Source organism: Aegilops tauschii, chromosome 7, assembly GCF_002575655.3.
Source record: "Aegilops tauschii subsp. strangulata cultivar AL8/78 chromosome 7, Aet v6.0, whole genome shotgun sequence".
Taxonomy (NCBI): Eukaryota; Viridiplantae; Streptophyta; class Magnoliopsida; order Poales; family Poaceae; genus Aegilops; species Aegilops tauschii.
The window spans coordinates 112,852,495-112,876,965 of NC_053041.3; the positions used below are offsets into that span (position 1 = coordinate 112,852,495).

Consider the following 24,471-nt stretch of genomic DNA (forward strand, 5'->3'; position numbering starts at 1 on the left):
CGAGTACATCGTTGACTTGCAACTGGGGCAATACAAAAATACATCCCTCGAGTTGCAAGTCCGAGTGGACTTGCAACCGGGGTAATAACCAAAACGACACCCCTCGAGTTGCGAGTCGAGTGTGGACTTGCAACTGGGCCGATAGAAACGCCTAGTTCCAGGTCGATGGTCTAACTTCAACTACCATGAAACAAAAAGAAAAGACAACACTCCTCGAGTTGCGAGTCGAGGGTGGACTTGCAACTAGGGCAACTATAAAAACTACACCCCCGATTTGCGAGTCGAGGGTGGACTTGCAACTGGGCCGACAGGAACACATAGTTGCAGATCGAGGGTCTAATTGCAACTACCATGAAACAAAACAAAAGACAACACCCCTCGAGTTGCAAGTCGAGGGTAGACTTGCAACTAGGGGAACTATAAAAACTACACCCCCGAGTTGCGAGTCGAGGGTGGACTTGCAATTGGGCAGACAGAAATTCCTAGTTGCAGGTCAAGGGTCTAATTGCAACTACCACGAAACAAGAATAAAAAACAAAACACCCCTCGAGTTGCGAGTCGAGGGCTAGATTTGCAACTAGGGAAACTACAAAACTACACCCCCGAGTTATGAGTCGAGGGTGGACGTGCGACTAGGGCAACTACAAAACTATATCCCCGAGTTGCGAGTACATGGTTGACTTGCAACTGGGGCGATTACAAACTACATACCTCGAGTTGCAAGTCGGGGGTGGACTGGCAACTGGGGTGAAAACCAAAACAACACCCCCCGAGTTGTAACTAGGAGAACAAAAACTATGAGTTCAGTTGTGAGTCGAAGGTGGACTTGCAACAGAGACAAAAAACAAAAAAACATGTCCAGCTGCGAGTCGAGGGTGAACTTGCAACTGGGACAGCCACAAAACTATGGTCCCAGTTGCGAGTCAAGGGTGGACTTGCAACTGGGACATCAACTGGGAGAACTATGAGCCCAATTGCGAGTCGATTGTGGACTTGTAACTGGGAAAATTATGAAACTACATGCCCAGTTGCGAGTCAAGGGTCAACTTGCAACTGGGATGAAACAAACTACAGTCCCAGTTGCGAGTCTAAGGTGGACTTGCAACTGGGATGAAAGACAAAACACATGCCTAGTTGTGAGTCAAATGTGAGCTTGTAACTAGGATAAAACAAACTATGGCCTAGTTGCGAGTCGTGGGTGGACTTGTAACTAGGACAATTATAACACTATGATACGAGTTGCAAGTCGAGGGTGGACATGCAACTGGTACGACAACAAAGTATGAGCCTAGTTGCGAATTAAGGGTGGGCTTACAAGTGGAATGAAAAACAAACCATAGACCCAGTTGCGAGTCAATGGTGAGCTTGCAACTAGATGAAACAAACTACGGGCCTAGTTGCGAGTCAATGGTGGACTTGCAACTGAAAAATTACAAAAAACTATGATACCGGTTGCGAGTAGATGGTGGACTTGCAGCTGAGAAAAAAAGACGCCCCCTCAATTTCATGTTAGGTGTGGAGTTGCAAGTGGGGACAAAAATGAGTCGCTGTCGCTAGTTGCGTGTCGATGGACTTGCAACTACGAGGATGGACTTGCAACTGGCACAAAAGGGTCGGGCTCTCCCTCGTCCCTGGTTAGATATTGATGATGGACTTGCAACTACGAAAAGACGTGCACAATAGCATGCCGGGAGTGGAGTTGCAACTGGGATAGAAATGTTTTCCCCCTCCCAAAGTTGCATGTCGAGGGTGGACTTGCAACTAGGACAAAAATAGTGGCCCCATAATTGCATGTCGGGGGTGCAGTCGCAATTGGAGACAAAAGTGGGTCACCCTCCACTTGCATATCTAGGGTGGACTTGCAATTAGGAAAAAAAGTGAGCCCTATTGCATGTCGAGGGTGGAGTTGCAACTTGGACAACAACAAAAAAGCGGGCCCACAGTTACATGTTGGGTGGAGTTACAACTGGGACAAAAAGGGTCAGACCCCCTGTTGCATGTCGAGAGGGTGCGCTTGCAACTAGGACAATTAATGAATCAGGCCCAGTTGTGAATCGAGGGATGTACTTGCAATTGGGACACAAAGGGCGGCTGAATTGCATGTTAGAGATAGAGTTTCAACTAAGGTAAACAACATCACTCAATGAAAATCACAAAAATCACAAAAATCACACAATCACGAAATCACTAGATGAAAATAGGGGAAAAAAGAGACAAAATGGTTCCTAGGTCACTAAGCCCATCATCACTGACTGCCATCTTCTTCATCGAGAGGACAAAGGTTGAACCCCCAACTCGTGTCTTCAACCTATACCACACAGGACAGAAAGAAATGAGGCCCTTAGATCCCGTCATGGAAACTGCCCAACAAAAGACGCATGTGCGAACAAGGTGACAAGTGGGTACAAGACGTACGGCGAGACAAGGGACGCACGTGACAAGATGACTCGTGATCAAGGCTTAACAACATTTAAAGAAAACATGTTGGAAGGTGAGAAACTTAGATGAGACATTGCTAAATTTGTTTTAGAAAATCATAAATTTTTAAAACAGAAAAAGAAACGGAAATGGAGAATTTTATTTTTGAAAAAAAACATAAAGAATAAAAATCATGAATTAAAAAAATGTAAAAAGGAAAAACAAATTTAGTCAACGTCTCTTGAGTTTCAAGTCAAGATGGACATGCAACTGGGTCGTGTGAGTTGTATGTCGAGGATAGACATGCAACTTAGTTAGTTGAGTTTCCGTAAAAAAAGATATGTAACTGGTTGAGTTGCGTGTAAAAATGGACATATTCATTGATGAAAAAAGATGAGAATAGAGGAGTATCTAGCGGGAGAAAAATAGGAAAACAACAAACATTTAAGAAAGGAAGGTTTGACATAGCCCACGATAAAAAGAAGAAGCATGTATGACCTAGGCTCGAAGAAAAAAAAGGGGACGGACAAGCAACACTAATGCATGACTGGGTGAACAAAAAACAGTGACGCTAGACGATGCTAGACTCTTCAAATTCTAAATATGGCCCGGCAATGTAGAACAGCTCGACGTGTGCGACACTGCGATGCAAGACAATCGATGAGGGACAACATGACGCGAGGTAACACAACCGATTAAAAGTGCGTGAATTTTAAAGACAAACAGTCCAACGGTGGATGAATTAGATGTGAGATAACTATATTACATCTAGATGCGACTCACCAATTCTGAGTGTTAAAACATGAAAAGGATTAGATTGGTTGGTTGCATTGATGATGGACTTGCAGATGAGGCAAAAAAATGGCCAAACCCATTTGCAAATCAAGGGTGAACTTGCAAGTGAGACAGAAAAAAAGTCAAGGATGACTTTACAACTAAAGACAAAAAAATAGGATTTAGCCCTAGATCAAGCCCAGATGCGAGTTAATATTGGACTTACAACTGAGACAAAAAGAAACTTCGGACCTAGTTACAAGTCAATGCAACTAGGACAAAAAATTAGGCTTAGCTATGAGTTGAGGATGAACTTACAACTAAGACAAAAAAAAAACAGAAATTAAACATCTTTGGTAACAGACATACAATTAACATAGACATTTTCAGAAAAAAAAGGGACACGAAAAAAATAAATCTGAAGTAAATAAAGTTCATAAATTTAAAATTAATAAATAGAAAAGAAAACTGCAGAGACAAAGAGGAGGCTTGGCTTGTGCGTTTTTAGTAGGGTGCGTAGACTAGAGGAGAAAAACAAGAAAACATGGACACGTATAACAAACAAAGGGACAGCTCATATGGCTAAACGTCCGGCAAAGAAAAGGCATAGCTAGCTGACGCGGACAATCACAAAACAGCTACTCAGTAATGCGAAAGGCAGAGGCCCAAAAAAAACAACCAAGGGCCCGACGCCCCGACCCCCACTAGCACCTGGACACAGGCAACGCGCCGCGAGACAACGCACCTAGACACGAGCCAGACAACACGCCGCGAGTGCGCGCGCCAGCCACACACCTACGTTTGCGCGAATATTAAGAGACAAGATCCAACGGTTCTAAGATTAGATATGAGATAGCTATTTTATATCTAGATGTGAAATAGCAAATCTGTTTTCTTAATATATTCCGCTTGGCAAAAATACAGCTCTGTGAGTGAGTCGAATGCGATACACAACTGTTCGGCGGCCCTCCGCTCCGCAACTCCGCTTCGGGAGCGGCACCGAACACCTCAACTCCGTGAGTCTCTAATCTGGGAGTGGAGCGGCACATAGTAGATTTTCCCGACGTAGCAAAAGTGATGCTCCACGAACTCTGCCTTGGCTCCGCGTAAGAAACAGCCTTGAAGAAAAGAGCGTCTTGCCCAGCCCCAATTCCCCTCGCCTCCAAGCCTAGCCGCCGCCGCACGCGCATCGTCGCCGCCCCGACGCGCCACTCGCCAGTGCTGCACCACACGTTCCCCCGCATATGTCTCGTCCCCGACCTCACCCAGCCGTGCATCTCCGCCTCCCGCTGTACCGCCCGCCCTACCAGCCCCGCCGCCCTCACTCTGGTCGTGCTTCAACGCCGCCAGCCATCACCGAGCCCCTACACGGACGTCACTGATGCTGCCGGCCGTCCTCATCCTCCTCCACATCCCGCTTCCCAGCGCCTCCCTCCATCCAATTCTTCACCAAGGCCCTGCACTCCGTCTCTTCACCGAGCACAAACGCCGCTGGCCGTCCTCGTCCTTCCATATATCCGGCAAGCTGAGGACATCACATCAGCAGTTCAGCACCCCTTTATTTTTTCTACCCAACCCGTAGCACCTATCCCAGCCGGTGATGGATGTACATTATTTTCTGAAACTTGTTTTCAGGAGTTGGAGTTGGCAGCCGAACATATCTTCAGATTCTGAAATGAGCTACCGGAGTTAAGAGTTGAGGAGTGAGGAGCAGAGTTAAGAATTTGGAGGAGTGGAGTGTTGCCGAACAGGTAATCACTTCATTTTGAGGGCTGTGGAAAGCCTCTTATGGTCTTTTATAGTGCCCCCATCCTGCTAGGTTATGGTGCTCATTCAAGTGGATTACTACCAACTCTAACCCTGTGGTAACTAGCGACTGACAACATCTAGACAACAAGTACAAACGAAATGGTGATATGCTTATTCCTAGCAAATCCCAGTGCATGCCTACGGCCCTATGACATGTATACACGCCACAATGCATCATTGACCACTTGATACATACTAAGCCAACACCACTGACTGTTTTGTCTAGAAAAAAAGACCACTGACTGTCTAGAATTGGCAGTTGCTGCCCCCCCGTCTGGTCCGTGGCCTGCGAGCGGCCCCCACCAAGGATTCCTACGGGTATTCATACCCGTACCCTCCCTCCATACCTCTTCGTCATACAGCCGAAGGGTAAATGCCCCCATTTCCAACGATCGCTCATAAGTCATTGAATGCCCAACCAACTACCTATCGCGTTCATCCAACGGGCAAGATAATGATACTATATGGTAGTACGAGCCATATCGCTGCTTCCATGCCCGATACCTCTCATTCCTAGCTATGTGTCCTTGTATTTGACTGATCAACATAAGAGATATAATGTATCTCATTCTTAGCTCCATGTGTAGTTGTGCCGGACAAATGTTTTGTGACAATATATAGCGTAGAGTCGAAGGTGGTAGGTGAGATGCAATATGGAATGAAACCACTACTAGTAAAGATTTGAGTTATCCCACAAAGTTACTAGTACCATTATTCTGACATGCATGGAGAATAGATGTCCTGATTGGCTTACTAATCACTGAAAACAGATATATAGGAACTTAATGGTCAGATTTGCAAATCTTAGCCCTCCACTCCCTCCGTTCCATAATAATTGTCGTGGGTTTAGTTCAATTTTGAACTAAAACCACAACACTTATATTATGTAATGGAGGGAATACTTAAGAAAGTAGGGGCATTTGCAATGCAGACATTTTGTAACCTCAATAGAATATTTAATCATCATCTAAAATATAAATATACGGCAATATTTAATCAGAACTAATTTACAAATCAACATAACAAGCAACATAATGCGGACATCTATAAAAAAATATGCATATAATTTACAGTATTACAAGCACGGCTACTGTGAATTTTGCACCACATAAATCAGAAAAGTAATATGTAATTACGTAGCAATACGATTTTTCTTTGCAAGGCCAATCCCGGCCAAAATCCAAGATTTGATGGCAAAATTGTTAGAGGAACATTATTCTAGTATTTCCAGTTATTTTAGGAGAGATCTGACTAGGCTTACAGCACGTTAAAGAATAGCGACTTTTAAAATTGTCGTTTAGTATCTCATATTAAATAGTTACAACATGTTCTCCGATGTTCTTACACATACTACAGGATGCCTTTGCAGATCTTTTGGTTCTCAGGTTTAAATAGATGATAACATGAGATACACTTTAGAATGCGCTGAGGATGGCATGAGGGTTCTGCTATTTGATTACGATAACTCATAACCCTTGTGCAAAACTGGAGCTATTCAACCATATCCGTTGGTGGTGAAGGTTCGGAATGCAAGAGGTTGAGCAGAAACTTCTCTCATGGGTAGCACCTGAGAGCTGACATTCTTCTCCAGTGTGACAAGTAGAATTATGCTCAAGCAGAGGAGCTCGCTTTATGAAGGAGGTCATTGGTACCCTTTCAACATCTCAATACATGATCATGTCAAGGGTAAAGCAGAATACTCCATATCTTTGTTCGAGAGAGAATGATGATTGAACATCGCCTCACTGCAATATGCTGGGTGTAGGCCTGGAAGGCAACCAAACTCAGTCTAGTATGCCCTGAGATGATTCAAGATCTGCACACACAGTCACACGTCGAAGATATATTCTTTATCAGCATGTTAGCTTCTGTGGTGTATATACTGCCACTGTTATATGCATTTGTTGAATCAAATAGTTAATATCAAATGATATGATGCACATGATCTTATGAATTGGATCGATCGTATGCCCTGAGTCCTGACTTGTGGCTACAGTTGTGTATTAATTGTGCTCAAATGGTTGATTTGTTCGGCAAATCTGTTTTTGAATACCTCTGTTTTACAAATGAAGCATTTTTTGGGGGTGAAGACCTATGATGGAGCTAAAACTGCTATGCCCGAATACTTGCAAGAATACAAACCGTACACTTAACATACACACGACATAAGGTCAAGGGGGCCAGGTAATGTCAAAAAAGAAAAGAGAAAAATGACAAGCGGGCAGGTGAGTCCTGGACTTGTAATTTTTAGTTGGCTAGTTGGACCTTCGGTCCATCTGAGGGAAGGTAGCCTAGTATTTTGCGTCAGAGAAGATAGCTTGTCTTTGAAGACTAGAGATGCTTATCTGGTTTATCATCCAAACTCACTAATTTCTAAACATTTTGCATCACACTGCAAGTAAACTAGAGACGATTGTTTCGATATTAGCCGAGATTTTAGTAGTATTACGTTTGAGCATTGTGCATCGGATTCTAATCGTGTGGTTTTAGCTAGTCATGCTAGGGTTGATCCTCCTATGTTGTGGATGGAGAACCTCCCCGCCTCCATAGTAGTTTTTCTTATTGACGAGGTATCATTATCTAAAATAAAATAAGGCTAGCCATGAAGGCATTCCCTAAAAAATACTGGCAGTAAGGAGTGCCAAGTGTGCTTGGTCGTGCTTCATCCAACAGTTTCAATGTTTGGTTTGTGTGAATTATGGGGTTGTAGGAATGTGCATACATAAAGGTTGTGCCACCAGTGACAGTGCTACTCACAAGTGATTTAGTCAGCCGACATTCTTACTAGTAGGATTCCCAAAACACCAAAATAGGAAAACAAAAATACATGATTGGAGTGCTAATGCCAACTTGAATTCTATAGGATTCATAATTTCAATCTAATATTGATTGATAACACATGAAAAAATAAATTGTATCAAGATGTTGTAGTGGAATATTTTTTCCTTCAAAATGGAGCAGAAATGAATCAGAATTTTTTAACTAATGATTCCAATCATCCTAATCAAATGATCAACGTCGATTTTTTTATTAATTATCCAAATCACCCAAAAATGCCATGAAATTCTTTTAGAATCAAGAGAGCAATCACTACATATGAATTAAATGCGCCCAAGAACTTTTTTGGTATGCAGGGCAGTACCTAAAGTTAATATACACGGTTCATGTCATATCAGGCTAGTCATAGCGGGGACTATAGCCCGCCTACATGGCATTTTTGACTGCATGGAAGAGAAAGACATTGAAAAATGATGGAAGTGTGCTCTCATGTAAGAGCCTAACTATATGTGTACTTCTAGGCAGATACAGTAAATATGAAGGAAGTGATCAAGAGAAGGCCAACCTTATAGCTATCCTTGTTGTATGCGTGAGTATAATTGGTGGCTATATATGACATGGCAACATCATATAGCCAGCAGTTGGCCATACTATTAACCATGATCTAACTTAAACTATTGTCATGCATAAGTAACATAGAAGTAGTATCATAGATGACACTAGTCTATGTTACTATCTTCATAGTGTAAAGTAACATAGAATTAGTATCATAGATGATTGCATTTATTAGATTGTAGACTCATTTTGCTTTGGGTTGCATTATGTTACTCTAAACACATCTCTCCTCATTAACTACATGCCACATAAGTAAACTTGTCTTGAAATGCACTATATTACTAGATAAGTCACTCCCACTATGACCAGCCTCATATTCTCCAAACGCGCAGCAGCACACTATGGACCACTATGCCTTTTCTACTCTTACAGCCCTTGGAAAGTCATCATATCTCAAAAGATGGCAGTGATAATTGAAAGATGTCTGCGATAATTAAATTACGAGCTCATCCTTAAGTTTACTTAAACATGGGAATAATATTTTATTTTATTTTACTTGTTTTCTTCGGATCGTGGACTATAATTTATGCTTGGGTTTCTTGAAGGCCCATAGGAAATCATATTAAACAAGTAGTTTGCCACTATGTCTCATTGTTAATAAAATTTAAAATAACTCATTAACCTCATCCATTCTCTATCATGTGTACCTACTAGCAATCATCAACGGGTATGACTTACCTGATCAATAAACAAAGACAATGGTTATATAACTCAAATAGGTCGAACAACGCACAGGATGGCCTCTCCTCTCTTCCCACCTCCACCCTCCTCCACCCACAGCAACAATGGTGATCTATCATCTTGATCACCATGGATGGACTCCTACATTCGGATTTTGCCCCGGGCATTGCCCTAGCAAATCAGGTGAGACGAAGGTTTGGATCCACGGTTCATTTCTCCCCATCTCGAGATGCCAAGGAATTCTTTTTGGTGGTCTCTTTCTCCTCAGCTTCCTTCCCTCTTTCGGTGGAATCTGTGGGTCTTGCTCTGCAATGTTGCATTGGTGGAATCAGTGAGGGTTTCAAAGTTTCTCGAATTACTTCTCGTTCATTTCGGTTCTCTGTGGCTAACAATAAAGTGGTACATTTCATATATGGACTGAAAGATCGAGTTTGGCCAGATTTTGTTTGTCATTTTCATCTTTACAAAGGACGTTTTGCCACAGCTCCCCTCTATGAATCTCATTGGCATGCAGATGAAGAGCTTGTGGGTTTATCTAGGCATCATTCTGTGGCAGTTCGTTCATCTTTGGACTTCTTGAAAAATAATGCTAACAAGCAGCATGATGCACCACGAATGCCTAGTCTGGTTCCAATGGCCTGCATGGAATTCTCTGACAAAAATGCGGCCGAAGCTTCTTCTTCTATGAATCCTTTAATCAGCAAGAATGTATCGAGGAATTCCGTTTTGTCTGATCATATGATTATGGATCTTGTTCATCCTACCGAGCCAATTCCGACAAATACCGCACAATTGAGGGAGCCTTCAATGCACATTAAACTCATGGACAGGTATTTGTCACGGGCAAAATAGGAGGCTCTATTACCGTCGGAATATCTCGTTTTGGGGCAATTCAAATGCATACTTAATGCCCACTATCCTACACCACCGCAATGCTTCCTAAAATCTGCGTATTCGTATGCACCTCCACACTCGGCGTGGCCACCTCAATTAGAGGTCAAACATGCTACAGACTTGGCTCAAGCGCAATACACGGAGGATGAGATTTATTCTTTGGAAATCAACTGGCCAAATTTGTGTGCTAAATGTCTGCAATGGGGGCACAAAAAAAATCGCTTGCCAAGCACGGCTTATTTGCCTTAATTGCTCGGCTCCTGCTCATAAAGCTGATACTTGCCCGTCAAAAGGAAAGCGCTGTCATGATGGAAGCCATTTTAATCCCACCAGATTTTCTGCACTGAATAACGCACATAATCTAATCCTTAGGCAAAAACCGGTGATTAGATGCACCTCTTGTGGCAACTATGGACACGTGGAGCGATCCTGCCAGCAATTAAGATGGAAGAAAAGATGGCGCCAGGTCCCCAAATCCAAAATTTCCACTTCTGCCCCTCACGTTCCGCCTTCCGCATCGATTACCCAAACGACTACCACACTGCCGGACAAACCAATCCAGCACTTGCCACCTTCTTCCTCCTTCAGCCTTGCCCGTTCCTCCCCCCGGGCTTCATCGTCGAACCTGGGCCGACGGATCGAGTGGTTCGTAGCGGCATGGTGGTGCATCCGGTTCCCCCCCCAACCACGATTTCTTGGCAATTGCAGAGGCCAGCCACTATGTGCCGCTTCATCGACGGGCCGTCATCCGCAACATCATATAAGGTCTGCTCCATGAATCTCAACTTTTCACGACGGAATCTAGTGATCATTGCTACCTCTTGAGCATGCGTTGGTTTTCCCTTGAAGAGTAAAGGGTGATGCAGCAAAGTAGCGTAAGTATTTCCATCAGTTTTTGAGAACCAAGGTATCAATCCAGTAGGAGACTACATGCAAATCGCCTAGTACCTGCACAAACAATTAAGAACCTTGCAACCAACGCGATAAAGGGGTTGTTAATCCCTTCATGGCCACTTGCAAAAGTGAGATCTGATAAAGATAATAAGATAAATATTTTTGGTATTTTTGTTGTATAGATTGGAAAATAAAGATTGCAAAATAAACGGCGACAAAAATAGCTAGTTGACGGGAAACTAATATGATGTAAAATAGACCCGGGGGCCATAGGTTTCACTAGTGGCTTCTCTCAAGATAGCATATATTACGGTCGGTGAACAAATTACTACCGAGCAATTGATAGAAAAGCGCATAGTTATGATGATATCTAAGGCAATGATCATGAATATAGGCATCACGTCCGTGTCAAGTAGACCGAAACGATTTTGCATCCACTACTATTACTCCACACATCGACCGCTATCCAGCATGCATCTAGAGTATTAAGTTCATAAGAATGGAGTAACGCTTTAAGCAAGATGACATGATGTAGAGGGATAAACTCAAGCAATATGATATAAACCCCATCTTTTTATCCTCGATGGCAACAATACAATACGTGTCGGTTCCCTTTATGTCACTGGGATCGAGCACTGCAAGATTGAACCTAAAGCTAAGCACTTCTCCCATTGCAAGAAAGATCAATCTAGTAGGCCAAACTAAACCGATAATTCGAAGAGACTTGCAAAGATATCAAATCATGCATATAAGAATTCAGAGAAGAATCAAATATTATTCATAGATAATCAAGTTCATAAACCCACAATTCATCGGATCTCGGCAAACACACCGCAAAAGAGTTACATCGAATGGATCTCCAAGAAGATCGAGGAGAACTTTGTATTGAGATCCAAAGAGAGAGAAGAAGCCATCTAGCTAATAACTATCGACCCGAAGGTCTGTGGTAAACTACTCACACATCATCGGAGAGGCTATGGTGTTGATGTAGAAGCCCTCCGTGATCTATTCCCACTCCGGCGGGCCGCCGGAAAAGGCCCCAAGATGGGATCTCACGGGTACAGAAGGTTGCGGCGGTGGAAAAATTGTTTCGTGGCTCTCCTGGATGTTTTTAGGGTATAAGAGTATATATAGGCGAAAGAAGTAGGTAGGGTGGGGGCGCGCCCTCCTGCCTCGTGGTTTCCTCGCTGCTCCTTGACTTCCACTCCAAGTCTCCTGGATTGCGTTTGTTCCAAAAATGATCCTCGCGAAGGTTTCATTCCGTTTGGATTCCGTTTGATATTCCTTTTCTGCGAAACAGTGAAATAGGCAAAAAAATAACAATTGCACTGGGCCTTCGGTTAATAGGTTAGTCCCAAAAATAATATAAAAGAGCATATTAAAGCCCATTAAACATCCAAAACAGATAATATAATAGCATGGAACAATAAAAAATTATAGATACGTTGGAGACGTATCAAGCATCCCCAAGCTTAATTCCTGCTCGTCCTCGAGTAGGTAAATGATAAAAACAGAATTTTTGATGTGGAATGCTACCTAACATAATTTTCAATGTAATTCTCTTTATTGTGGCATGAATGTTTAGATCCAAAAGATTCTAGACAAAGTTTTATTATTGACATAAAAATAGTAATACTTCAAGCATGCTAACCAAGCAATTATGTCTTATCAATATAACATAGCCAAAGAAAGCTTATCCCTAAAAAATCATATAGTCTGGCCATGCTTCATTTTCGTCACACAAAATGCTCCCATCATGCACAACCCCGATGACAAGCCGAGCAATTGGTTCATACTTTTTAACGTGCTTAAGCCTTTTCAACCCTCACGCAATACATGAGCGCAAGCCATGGACATAGCACTATGGGTGGAATAGAGTATGATGATAGGGGTTATGTGAGAAGACAAAAAAGGAGAAAGTCTCACATTGACGCGACTAATCAACGGGCTATGGAGATGCCCATCAATTGATGTCGATGCGAGGAGTAGGGATTGCCATGCAACGGATGCACTAGAGCTATAGATGTATGAAATCTCATCAAAAAGAAACTAAGTGGGTGTGCATCCAACTTGCTTGCTCATGAAGACCTAGGGAATTTTGAGGAAGCCCATCATTGGAATATACAAGCCAAGTTCTATAATGAAAAATTCCCACTAGTATATGAAAGTGACAAAGTAAAAAACTCTCTATCATAAAGATCATGGTGCTATTTTGAAGCACAAGTGTGGAAAAAGAATAGTAACATTGTCCCTTTTTTTTCATTTGGGCTTATTTGGCCTCTTTTTTGTGTTTTTTTATTTTTCGTCCGGAGTCTCATCCCGACTTGTGGGGGAATCATCGTCTCCATCATCCTTTCCTCAGATGGGACAATGCTCTAATAATGAAAATCATCACACTTCTATTTACTTACAACTCAAGAATTACAACTCGATACTTAAAACAAAATATGACTCTATGTGAATGCCTCCGGCGGTGTATCAGGATATGCAATGAATCAAGTGTTGGGGAACGTAGTAATTTCAAAAAAATTCCTACCCACACGCAAGATCATGGTGATCCATAGCAACGGGAGGGGATAGTGTTGTCCACGTACCCTCGTAGACCGAAAGCGGAAGCGTTAGCACAACGCGGTTGATGTAGTCGTACGTCATCACGATCCGACCGATCAAGTACCGAACGCACGGCACCTCCGAGTTCAGCAGACGTTCAGCCCGATGACGTCCCTCGAACTCCGATCCAGCCGAGTGTTGAGGGAGAGTTTCGTCAGCACGACGGCGTGGTGACGATGATGATGTTCTACCGACGCAGGGCTTCGCCTATGCACCGCTACAGTATTATCGAGGTGGACTATGGTGGAGGGGGGCACCGCACACGGCTAAAAGATCAAGCGATCAATTGTTGTGTCTATGGGGTGCCCCCTGCTCCCGTATATAAAGGAGCAAGGGAGAGGCCGGCCCTAGAGGGGGCGCGCCAAGTGTGGGGAGTCCTACTAGGACTCCCAAGTCCTAGTAGGATTCCCCTTTCCTTTCCGGAGTAGGAGAGAAGGAAAGAGGGGGAGAAGGAGAAGGAAAAGGGGGCTGCACCCCTTGTCCAATTCGGACCAGGGGGGGGGGGTGCCTCCTTCCTTTTGGCCTCTCTCCTCTATTCCCGTATGGCCCAATAAGGCCCAATACTTCTCCCGGTGAATTCCCGTAACTCCCCGGTACTCCGAAAATACCCGAATCACTCGGAACCTTTCCGATGTCCGAATATAGTCGTCCAATATATCGATCTTTACGTCTCGACCATTTCGAGACTCCTCGTCATGTCCCCGATCTCATCCGGGACTCCGGACTACCTTCGGTACATCAAATCATATAACTCATAATACAAATCGTCATCGAACTTTAAGCGTGCAGACCCTACGGGTTCGAGAACTATGTAGACATGACCAAGACACGTCTCCGGTCAATAACCAATAGCGGAACCTGGATGCTCATATTGGCTCCTACATACTCTACGAAGATCTTTTTCGGTCAAACCGCATAACAACATACGTTGTTCCCTTTGTCATCGGTATGTTACTAGCCCGAGATTCGATCGTCGGTATCTCAATATCTAGTTCAATCTAATTACCGGCAAGTCTCTTTACTCGTTCCGTAATACATCATCCCGCAACTAACTCATTAGTTGCAATGCTTGCAAGGCTTATAGTGATGTGCATTACCGAGTGGGCCCAGATATATCTCTCCGACAATCGGAGTGACAAAATCCTAATCTCGAAATACGTCAACCCAACAAGTACCTTTGGAGCCACCTGTCGATCACCTTTATAATCACCCAGTTACGTTGTGACGTTTGGTAGCACACAAAGTGTTCCTCCGGTAAACGGGAGTTGCATAATCTCATAGTCATAGGAACATGTATAAGTCATGAAGAAAGCAATAGCAACATACTAAACGATCGAGTGCTAAGCTAATGGAATGGGTCAAGTCAATCACATCATTCTCCTAATGATGTGACCCCGTTAATCAAATGACAACTCATGCCTATGGCTAGGAAACATAACCATGTTTGATCAACGAGCTAGTCAAGTAGAGGCATACTAGTGACACTCTGTTTGTCTATGTACTCACACATGTATTATGTTTTCGGTTAATACAATTCTAGCATGAATAATAAACATTTATCATGAAATAAGGAAATAAATAATAACTTTATTATTGCCTCTAGGGCATATTTCCTTCAGTCTCCCACTTGCAGCAGAGTCAATAATCTAGTTCACATCGCCATGTGATTTAACACCAATAATTCACATCACCATGTGATTAACACCCATGGTTCACATCATCATGTGACCAACACCCAAAGGGTTTACTAGAGTCAATAATCTAGTTCACATCGCTATGTGATTAACACCCAAAGAGTACTAAGGTGTGATCATGTTTTGCTTGTGAGATAATTTTAGTCAACGGGTCTGTCACATTCAGATCCGTAAGTATTTTGCAAATTCTATGTCTACAATGCTCTGCACGGAGCTACTCTAGCTAATAGCTCCCACTTTCAATATGTATCCAGATTGAGACTTAGAGTCATCTGGATCAGTGTCAAAAACTTGCATCGACGTAACCCTTTACGATGAACCTTTTGTCACCTCCATAATCGAGAAACATATCTTTATTCCACTAAGGATAATTTTGACCGTTGTCCAGTGATCTACTCCTAGATCACTATTGTACTCCCTTGCCAAACTTAGTGGTAGGGTATACAATAGATCTGGTACACAGCATGGCATACTTTGTAGAACCTATGGCTGAGGCATAGGGAATGACTTTCATTCTCTTTCTATCTTCTGCCGTGGTCGGGTTTTGAGTCTTACTCAATTTCACACCTTGTAACACAAGCAAGAACTCTTTCTTTGACTGTTCCATTTTGAACTACTTCAAAATCTTGTCAAGGTATGTACTCATTGAGAAAACTTATCAAGCGTTTTGATCTATCTCTATAGATCTTGATGCTCAATATGTAAGCAGCTTCACCGAGGTCTTTCTTTGAAAAACTCCTTTCAAACACTCCTTTATGCTTTGCAGAATAATTCTACATTATTTCCGATCAACAATATGTCATTCACATATACTTATCAGAAATGTTGTAGTACTCCCACTCACTTTCTTGTAAATACAGGCTTCACCGCAAGTCTGTATAAAACTATATGCTTTGATCAACTCATCAAAGCGTATATTCCAACTCCGAGATGCTTGCACCAGTCCATAGATGGATCGCTGGAGCTTGCACATTTTGTTAACACCTTTAGGATCGACAAAACCTTCTGGTTGCATCATATACAACTCTTCTTTAATAAATCCATTAAGGAATGCAGTTTTGTTTATCCATTTGCCAGATTTCATAAAATGCGGCAATTGCTAACATGATTCGGACAGACTTAAGCATAGATACGAGTGAGAAACTCTCATCGTAGTCAACACCTTGAACTTGTCGAAAACCTTTTGCGACAATTCTAGCTTGTTAGATAGTAACACTACTATAAGTGTCCGTCTTCGTCTTGAAGATCCATTTAATCTCAATGGCTTGCCGATCATTGGGCAAGTCAATCAAAGTCCATACTTTGTTCTCATACATGGATCCCATCTCAGATTTCATGGCCTCAAACCATTTTGCGGAATCTGGGCTCATCATCGCTTCCTCATAGTTCGTAGGTTCATCATGGTCTAGTAACATGACTTCCAGAACAGGATTACCGTACCACTCTGGTGCGGATCGTACTCTGGTTGACCTATGAGGTTCGGTAGTAACTTGATCTGAAGTTACATGATCATCATCATTAGCTTCCTCACTAATTGGTGTAGGAGTCACACGAACAGATTTCTGTGATGAACTACTTTCCAATAAGGGAGCAGGTACAGTTACCTCATCAAGTTCTACTTTCCTCCCACTCATTTCTTTCGAGAGAAACTCCTTCTCTAGAAAGGATCCATTCTTAGCAACGAATATCTTGCCTTTGGATCTGTGATAGAAGGTGTACCCAACAGTAACTTTTGGGTATCCTATGAAGACGCACTTTTCCGATTTGGGTTTGAGCTTATCAGGATGAAACTTTTTCACATAAGCATCGCAACCCCAAAATTTAAGAAACGACAGCTTAGGTTTCTTGCCAAACCATAGTTCATACGGTGTCGTCTCAACAGATTAGGCGGTGCCCTATTTAATGTGAATGCAGTTGTCTCTAATGCATAACCCCAGAACGATAGTGGTAAATCGGTAAGAGACATCATAGATTGCACTATATCCAATAAAGTACGGTTATGCCGTTCGGACACACCATTATGCTGTGGTGTTCCAGGTGGCACGAATTTGTGAAACTATTCCACATTGTTTTAATTGAAGACCAAACTCGTAACTCAAATATTTGTCTCCGCGATCAGATCGTAGAAACTTTATTTTCTTGTCACGATGATTTTCCACTTCACTCTGAAATTCTTTGAACTTTTCAAATGTTTCAGACTTATGTTTCATCAAGTAGATATACCCATATCTGCTCAAATCATCTGTGAAGGTCAGAAAATAACGATACCCGCCGCGAGCCTCCACACTCATCGGATCGCATACATCAGTATGTATTATTTCCAATAAGCTAGTTGCTTGCTCCATTGTTCTGGAGAACGGAGTTTTAGTCATCTTGCCCATAAGGCATGGTTCGCAAGCATCAAGTGATTCATAATCAAGTAATTCCAAAATCCCATCAGCATGGAGTTTCTTCATGCGCTTTACACCAATATGACCTAAACGGCAGTGCCACAAATAAGTTGCACTATCATTATTAACTTTGCATCTTTTGGCTTCAATATTATGAATATGTGTATCACTACGATCGAGATCCAACAAACCATTTTCGTTGGTGTGTATGACCATAGAAGGTTTTTATTCATGTAAACAGAAGAACAATTGTTCTCTAACTTAAATGAATAACCGTATTGCAATAAACATGATCAAATCATATTCATGCTCAACGCAAACACCAAATAACACTTATTTAGGTTCAATACTAATCTCGAAAGTATAGGGAGTTTGCGATGATGATCATATCAATCTTGGAACCACTTCCAACACACATCATCACTTCACCCTTAACTAGTCTCTGTTTATTCTGCAACTCCCGTTTCGAGTTACTAATCTTAGCAACTGAACTAGTATCAAATACTGAGGGGTTGCTATAAACACTAGTAAAGTACACATCAATAACATGTATATCAAATATACCTTTGTTCACTTTGCCATCCTTCTTATCCGCCAAATACTTGGGGCAGTTCCGCTTCCAGTGACCAGTTCCTTTGCAGTAGAAGCACTCAGTCTCAGGCTTAGGTCCAGACTTGGGCTTCTTCATTTGAGCAGCAACTCGCTTGCCATTCTTCTTGAAGTTCCTCTTCTTCCCTTTGCCCTTTTCTTGAAACTAGTGGTCTTATCAACCATCAACACTTGATGTTTTTCTTGATTTCTACCTTCGTCGATTTCAGTATCACGAAGAGCTTGGGAATCATTTCCATTATCCCTTGCATATTATAGTTCATCACGAAGTTCTAGTAACTTGGTGATAGTGACTAGAGAACTCTGTCAATCACTATCTTATCTGGAAGATTAACTCCCACTTGATTCAAGTGATTGTAGTACTCAGACATTCTGAGCACATGCTCACTAGCTGAGCAATTCTCCTCCATCTTGTAGGCAAAGTACTGTCAGAGGTCTCATACCTCGCGACACAAGCATGAGTATGAAATACCAATTTCAACTCTTAGAACATCTTATATGCTCTGTGGCGTTCAAAACATTTTTGAAGTCCCGGTTCTAAGCCGTAAAGCATGGTGCACTAAACTATCAAGTATTCATCATACCGAGCTTTTGTCAAACATTCATAACGTCTGCATCTGCTCCTGCAATAGGTCTGTCACCTAGCAGTGCATCAAGGACATAATACTTCTGTGCAGCAATGAGGTTAATCCTCAGATCACGGATCAAGTCCGCATCATTGCTACCAACATCTTTCAACTTAGTTTTCTCTAGGAACATATCAAAATAAAACAGGGGAGCAAAACGCGAGCTATTCATCTACAACATAGATATGCTAATACTACCAGGACTAAGTTCATGATAAATTTAAGTTCAATTAATCATATTACTTAAGAACTCCCACTTAGATAGACATCCCTCTAATCTTCTAAGTGATCACGTGATCCATATCAACTAAGCCATGTCCGATCATCACGTGAGATGGAGTAGTTTCAATGGTGAACATCACTATGTTGATCATATCTACTATATGATTCACGCTCGACCTTTCAGTCTCCGTGTTCCGAGGCCATATCTGCATATGCTAGGCTCGTCAAGTTTAACCTGAGTATTCTGCGTGTGCAACTGTTTTGCACCCGTTCTATTTGAACGTAGAGCCTATCACACCCGATCATCACGTGGTGTCTCAGCACGAAGAACTTTCGCAACGGTGCATACTCAGGGGAGCACTTATACCTTGATAATTTAGTGAGAGAACATCTTATAATGCAACCGTCAATCAAAGCAAGATAAGATGTATAAAAGATAAACATCACATGCAATCAATATAAGTGATATGATATGGCCATCATCATCTTGTGCTTGTGATCTCCATCTCCGAAGCACCGTCATGATCACCATCGTCACCGGCGCGACACCTTGATCTCCATCGTAGCATCGTTGTCGTCTCGGCAACTTATGCTTCTACGACTATCGCTACCGCTTAGTGATAAAGTAAAGCATTACATGGCGTTTGCATTGCATACAATAAAGCGACAACCATATGGCTCCTGCCAGTTGCCGATAACTCGGTTACAAAACATGATCATCTCATACAATAAAATATAGCATCATGCCTTGACCATATCACATCACAACATGCCCTGCAAAAACAAGTTAGACGTCCTCTACTTTGTTGTTGCAAGTTTTACGTGGCTGCTACGGGCTGAGCAAGAACCGTTCTTACCTACGCATCAAAACCACAACGATAGTTTGTCAAGTTGGTGCTGTTTTAACCTTCGCAAGGACCGGGCGTAGCCACACTCGGTTCAACTAAAGTTGGAGAAACTGACACCCACCAGCCACCTGTGTGCAAAGCACGTCGGTAGAACCAGTCTCGCGTAAGCGTACGCGTAATGTCGGTCCGGGCCGCTTCATCCAACAATAACGCCGAACCAAGTATGACATGCTGGTAAGAAGTATGACTTATATCGCCCACAACTCACTTGTGTTCTACTCGTGCATATGACATCTACGCATAAAACCTGGCTTGGATGCCACTGTTGGGGAACGTAGTAATTTCAAAAAAAATTCTATGCACACGCAACATCATGGTGATGCATAGCAACGAGAGGGGTGAGTGTTGTCCATGTACCCTCGTAGACCTAAAGCGGAAGCGTTAGCACAACGCGGTTGATGTAGTCGTACGTCTTCACGATCCGACCGATCAAGTACCGAACGCACGGCACCTCCGAGTTCAGCACACGTTCAGCCCGATGACGTCCCTCGAACTCCGATCCAGCCGAGTGTTGAGGGAGAGTTTTGTCAGCACGACGGCGTGGTGACGATGATGATGTTCTACCGACGCAGGGCTTCGCCTAAGCACCGCTACAGTATTATCGAGGTGGACTATGGTGGGGGGGCACCGCACACGGCTAAAAGATCAAGCGATCAATTGTTGTGTCTATGGGGTGCCCCCTGCCCCCGTATATAAAGGAGCAAGGGAGAGGCCGGCGCTAGAGGGGGCGCGCCAAGTGTGGGGAGTCCTACTAGGACTCCCAAGTCCTAGTAGGATTCCCCTTTCCTTTCCGGAGTAGGAGAGAAGGAAAGAGGGGGAGAGGGAGAAGGAAAAGGGGGCTGCACACCTTGTTCAATTCGGACCAGAGGGGGGCACCTCCTTCCTTTCGGCCTCTCTCCTCTATTCCCGTATGGCCCAATAAGGCCCAATACTTCTCCCGGTGAATTCCGGTAACTCCCCGGTACTCCAAAAATACCCGAATCACTCGGAACCTTTCTGATGTCCGAATATAGTCGTCCAATATATCGATCTTTACGTCTCGACCATTTCGAGACTCCTCGTCATGTCCCCGATCTCATCCGGGACTCCAAACTACCTTCGGTACATCAAATCACATAACTCATAATACAAATCGTCATCGAACTTTAAGCGTGCGGACCCTACGGGTTCGAGAACTATGTAGACATGACCAAGACACGTCTCCGGTCAATAACCAATAGAGGAACCTGGATGCTCATATTGGCTCCTACATACTCTACGAAGATCTTTATCTGTCAAACCGCATAACAACATACGTTGTTCCCTTTGTCATCGGTATGTTACTTGCCCGAGATTCGATCGTCGGTATCTCAATACCTAGTTCAATCTCGTTACCGGTAAGTCTCTTTACTTGTTCCGTAATACATCATCCCGCAACTAACTCATTAGTTGCAATGCTTGTAAGGCTTATAGTGATGTGCATTACCGAGTGGGCCCAGATATACCTCTCCGACAATCGGAGTGACAAATCCTAATCTCGAAATACGCCAACCCAACAAGTACCTTTGGAGACACCTGTAGAGCACCTTTATAATCGCCCAGTTACGTTGTGACGTTTGGTAGCACATAAAGTGTTCCTCCGGTAAACGGGAGTTGCATAATCTCATAGTCATAGGAACATGTATAAGTCATGAAGAAAGCAATAGCAACATACTAAACGATCGAGTGCTAAGCTAACGGAATGGGTCAAGTCAATCACATCATTCTCCTAATGATGTGACCCAGTTAATCAAATGACAACTCATGTCTATGGCTAGGAAACATAACCATGTTTGATCAACGAGCTAGTCAAGTAGAGGCATACTAGTGACACTCTGTTTGTCTATGTACTCACACATGCATTATGTTTCCAGTTAATACAATTCTAGCATGAATAATAAATATTTATCATAAAATAAGGAAATAAGTAATAACTTTATTATTGCCTCTAGGGCATATTTCCTTCATCAAGAGCGTAGAGCCTATCATGCATTATGTTCATCTACTATATGATTCACGCTCGACCTTTCGGTCTCCGTGTTCCGAGGCCATATCTGCATATGCTAGGCTCGTCAAGTTTAACCTGAGTATTCCGCGTGTGCAACTGTTTTGCACCCGTTGTATTTGAACGTAGAGCCTATCACACCCGATCATCACGTGGTGTCTCAGCACGAAGAACTTTCACAACGGTGCATACTCAGGGAGAACACTTTTATCTTGAAATTTTAGTGAGAGATCATCTTATAATGCTACCGTCAATCAAAGCAAGATAAGATGCATAAAAGATAAACATCACATGCAATCAATATCAGTGATATGATATGGCCATCATCATCTTGTGCTTGTGATCTCCATCTCCGAAGCACCGTCATGATCACCATCGTCACCGGCGCGACACCCTGATCTCCATCGTAGTATCGTTGTCGTCTCGCCAACTATTGCTTTTACGACTATTGCTACCGCTTAGTGATAAAGTAAAACAATTACATGGCGATTGCATTGCATACAATAAAGCGACAACCATATGGCTCCTGCCAGTTGCCGATAACTTGGTTACAAACATGATCATCTCATACAATAAAATATAGCATCATGTCTTGACCATATCACATCACAACATGCCCTGCAAAAACAAGTTAGACGTCCTCTACTTTGTTGTTGCAAGTTTTACGTGGCTGCTACGGGCTGAGCAAGAACCGTTCTTACCTACGCATCAAAACCACAACGATAGTTTGTCAAGTTGGTGCTGTTTTAACCTTCACAAGGATCGGGCATAGCCACACTCGGTTCAACTAAAGTGAGAGAGACAGACACCCGCCAGTCACCTTTAAGCAACGAGTGCTCGCAACGGTGAAACCAGTCTCGCGTAAGCGTACGCGTAATGTCGGTCTGGGCCGCTTCATCTCACAATACCGCCGAACGAAAATATGACATGCTGGTAAGCAGTATGACTTATATCGCCCACAACTCACTTGTCTTCTACTCGTGCATATAACATCAACGCATAAAACCAGGCTTGGATGCCACTGTTGGGGAACGTAGTAATTTCAAAAAAATTCCTATGCACACGCAAGATCATGGTGATGCATAGCAACGAGAGGGGAGAGTGTTGTCCACGTACCCTCGTAGACCGAAAGCGGAAGCGTTAACACAACGCGGTTGATGTAGTCGTACGTCTTCACGATCCGACCGATCAAGTACCGAACGCACGGCACCTCCGAGTTCAGCACACGTTCAGCTCGATGATCTCCCTCGAACTCCGGTCCAGCCGAGTGTTGAGGGAGAGTTTCGTCAGCACGACGGCGTGGTGACGATGATGATGTTCTACCGACGCAGGGCTTCGCCTAAGCACCGCTACGATATTATCGAGGTGTAATATGGTGGAGGGAGGCACCGCACACGGCTAAGAGATCAATGATCAATTGTGTGTCTATGGGGTGCCCCCTGCCCCCGTATATAAAGGAGCAAGGGGGGAGGCCGCCGGCCTAGGAGGAGGGCGCGCCAAGGGGGGAGTGCTATTCCCACCGGGAGTAGGACTCCTCCTTTCTTCCTACACCCACCGGGAGTAGGACTCCTCCTTTCCTTGTTGGAATAGGAGAAGGGAAGGGACAAGGAGAAAGAAGGAAGGGGGCGCCCCCCCTCCCTAGTCCAATTCGGACTAGTCCATGGGGAGGGGTGCGGCCTCCCTTTGGGGCCTTTCTCTCCTTTCCCGTATGGCCCATTAAGGCCCAATACGAATTCCCGTAACTCTCCGGTACTCCGAAAAATACCCGAATCACTCGGAACCTTTCCGAAGTCCGAATATAGTCGTCCAATATATCGATCTTTACGTCTCGGCCATTTCGAGACTCCTCGTCATGTCCCCGATCTCATCCAGCAGTCCGAACTCCTTCGGTACATCAAAACACATAAACCCATAATATAACCGTCATCGTAACGTTAAGCGTGCGGACCCTACGGGTTCGAGAACTATGTAGACATGACCGAGACACCTCTCCGGTCAATAACCAATAGCGGAACCTGGATGCTCATATTGGCTCCCACATATTCTACGAAGATCTTTATCGGTCAGACCGCATAACCACATACGTTGTTCCCTTTGTCATCGGTATGTTACTTGCCCGAGATTCGATCGTCGGTATCTCGATACCTAGTTCAATCTCGTTACCGGCAAGTCTCTTTACTCGTTCCGTAATACATCATCTCGCAACAAACTCATTAGTTGCAATGCTTGCAAGGCTTAAGTGATGTGTATTACCGAGAGGGCCCAGAGATACCTCTCCGACAATCGGAGTGACGAATCCTAATCTCGAAATACGCCAATCCAACAAGTACCTTTGGAAGCACTTGTAGAGCACCTTTGGAAGCACTTGTAGAGCACCTTTATAATCACCCAGTTATGTTGTGACGTTTGGAAGCACACAAAGTGTTCCTCCGGTAAACGGGAGTTGCATAATCTCATAGTCATAGGAACATGTATAAGTCATGAAGAAAGCAATAGCAACATACTAAACGATCGAGTGCTAAGCTA

General features: G+C 43.4%; 1 long non-coding RNA gene across 1 annotated transcript; it reads left to right on the plus strand.

Annotated features, from left to right (window-relative positions):
* Nucleotides 1-4,132: 4,132 nt before the first annotated feature.
* On the plus strand, nucleotides 4,133-7,039 carry LOC120969898 (uncharacterized). Its single transcript, XR_005764380.3, has 2 exons — nucleotides 4,133-4,943; nucleotides 6,358-7,039. It is a non-coding gene; the product is annotated as an uncharacterized lncRNA (long non-coding RNA).
* The last annotated feature ends 17,432 nt before the right edge of the window (nucleotides 7,040-24,471 follow it).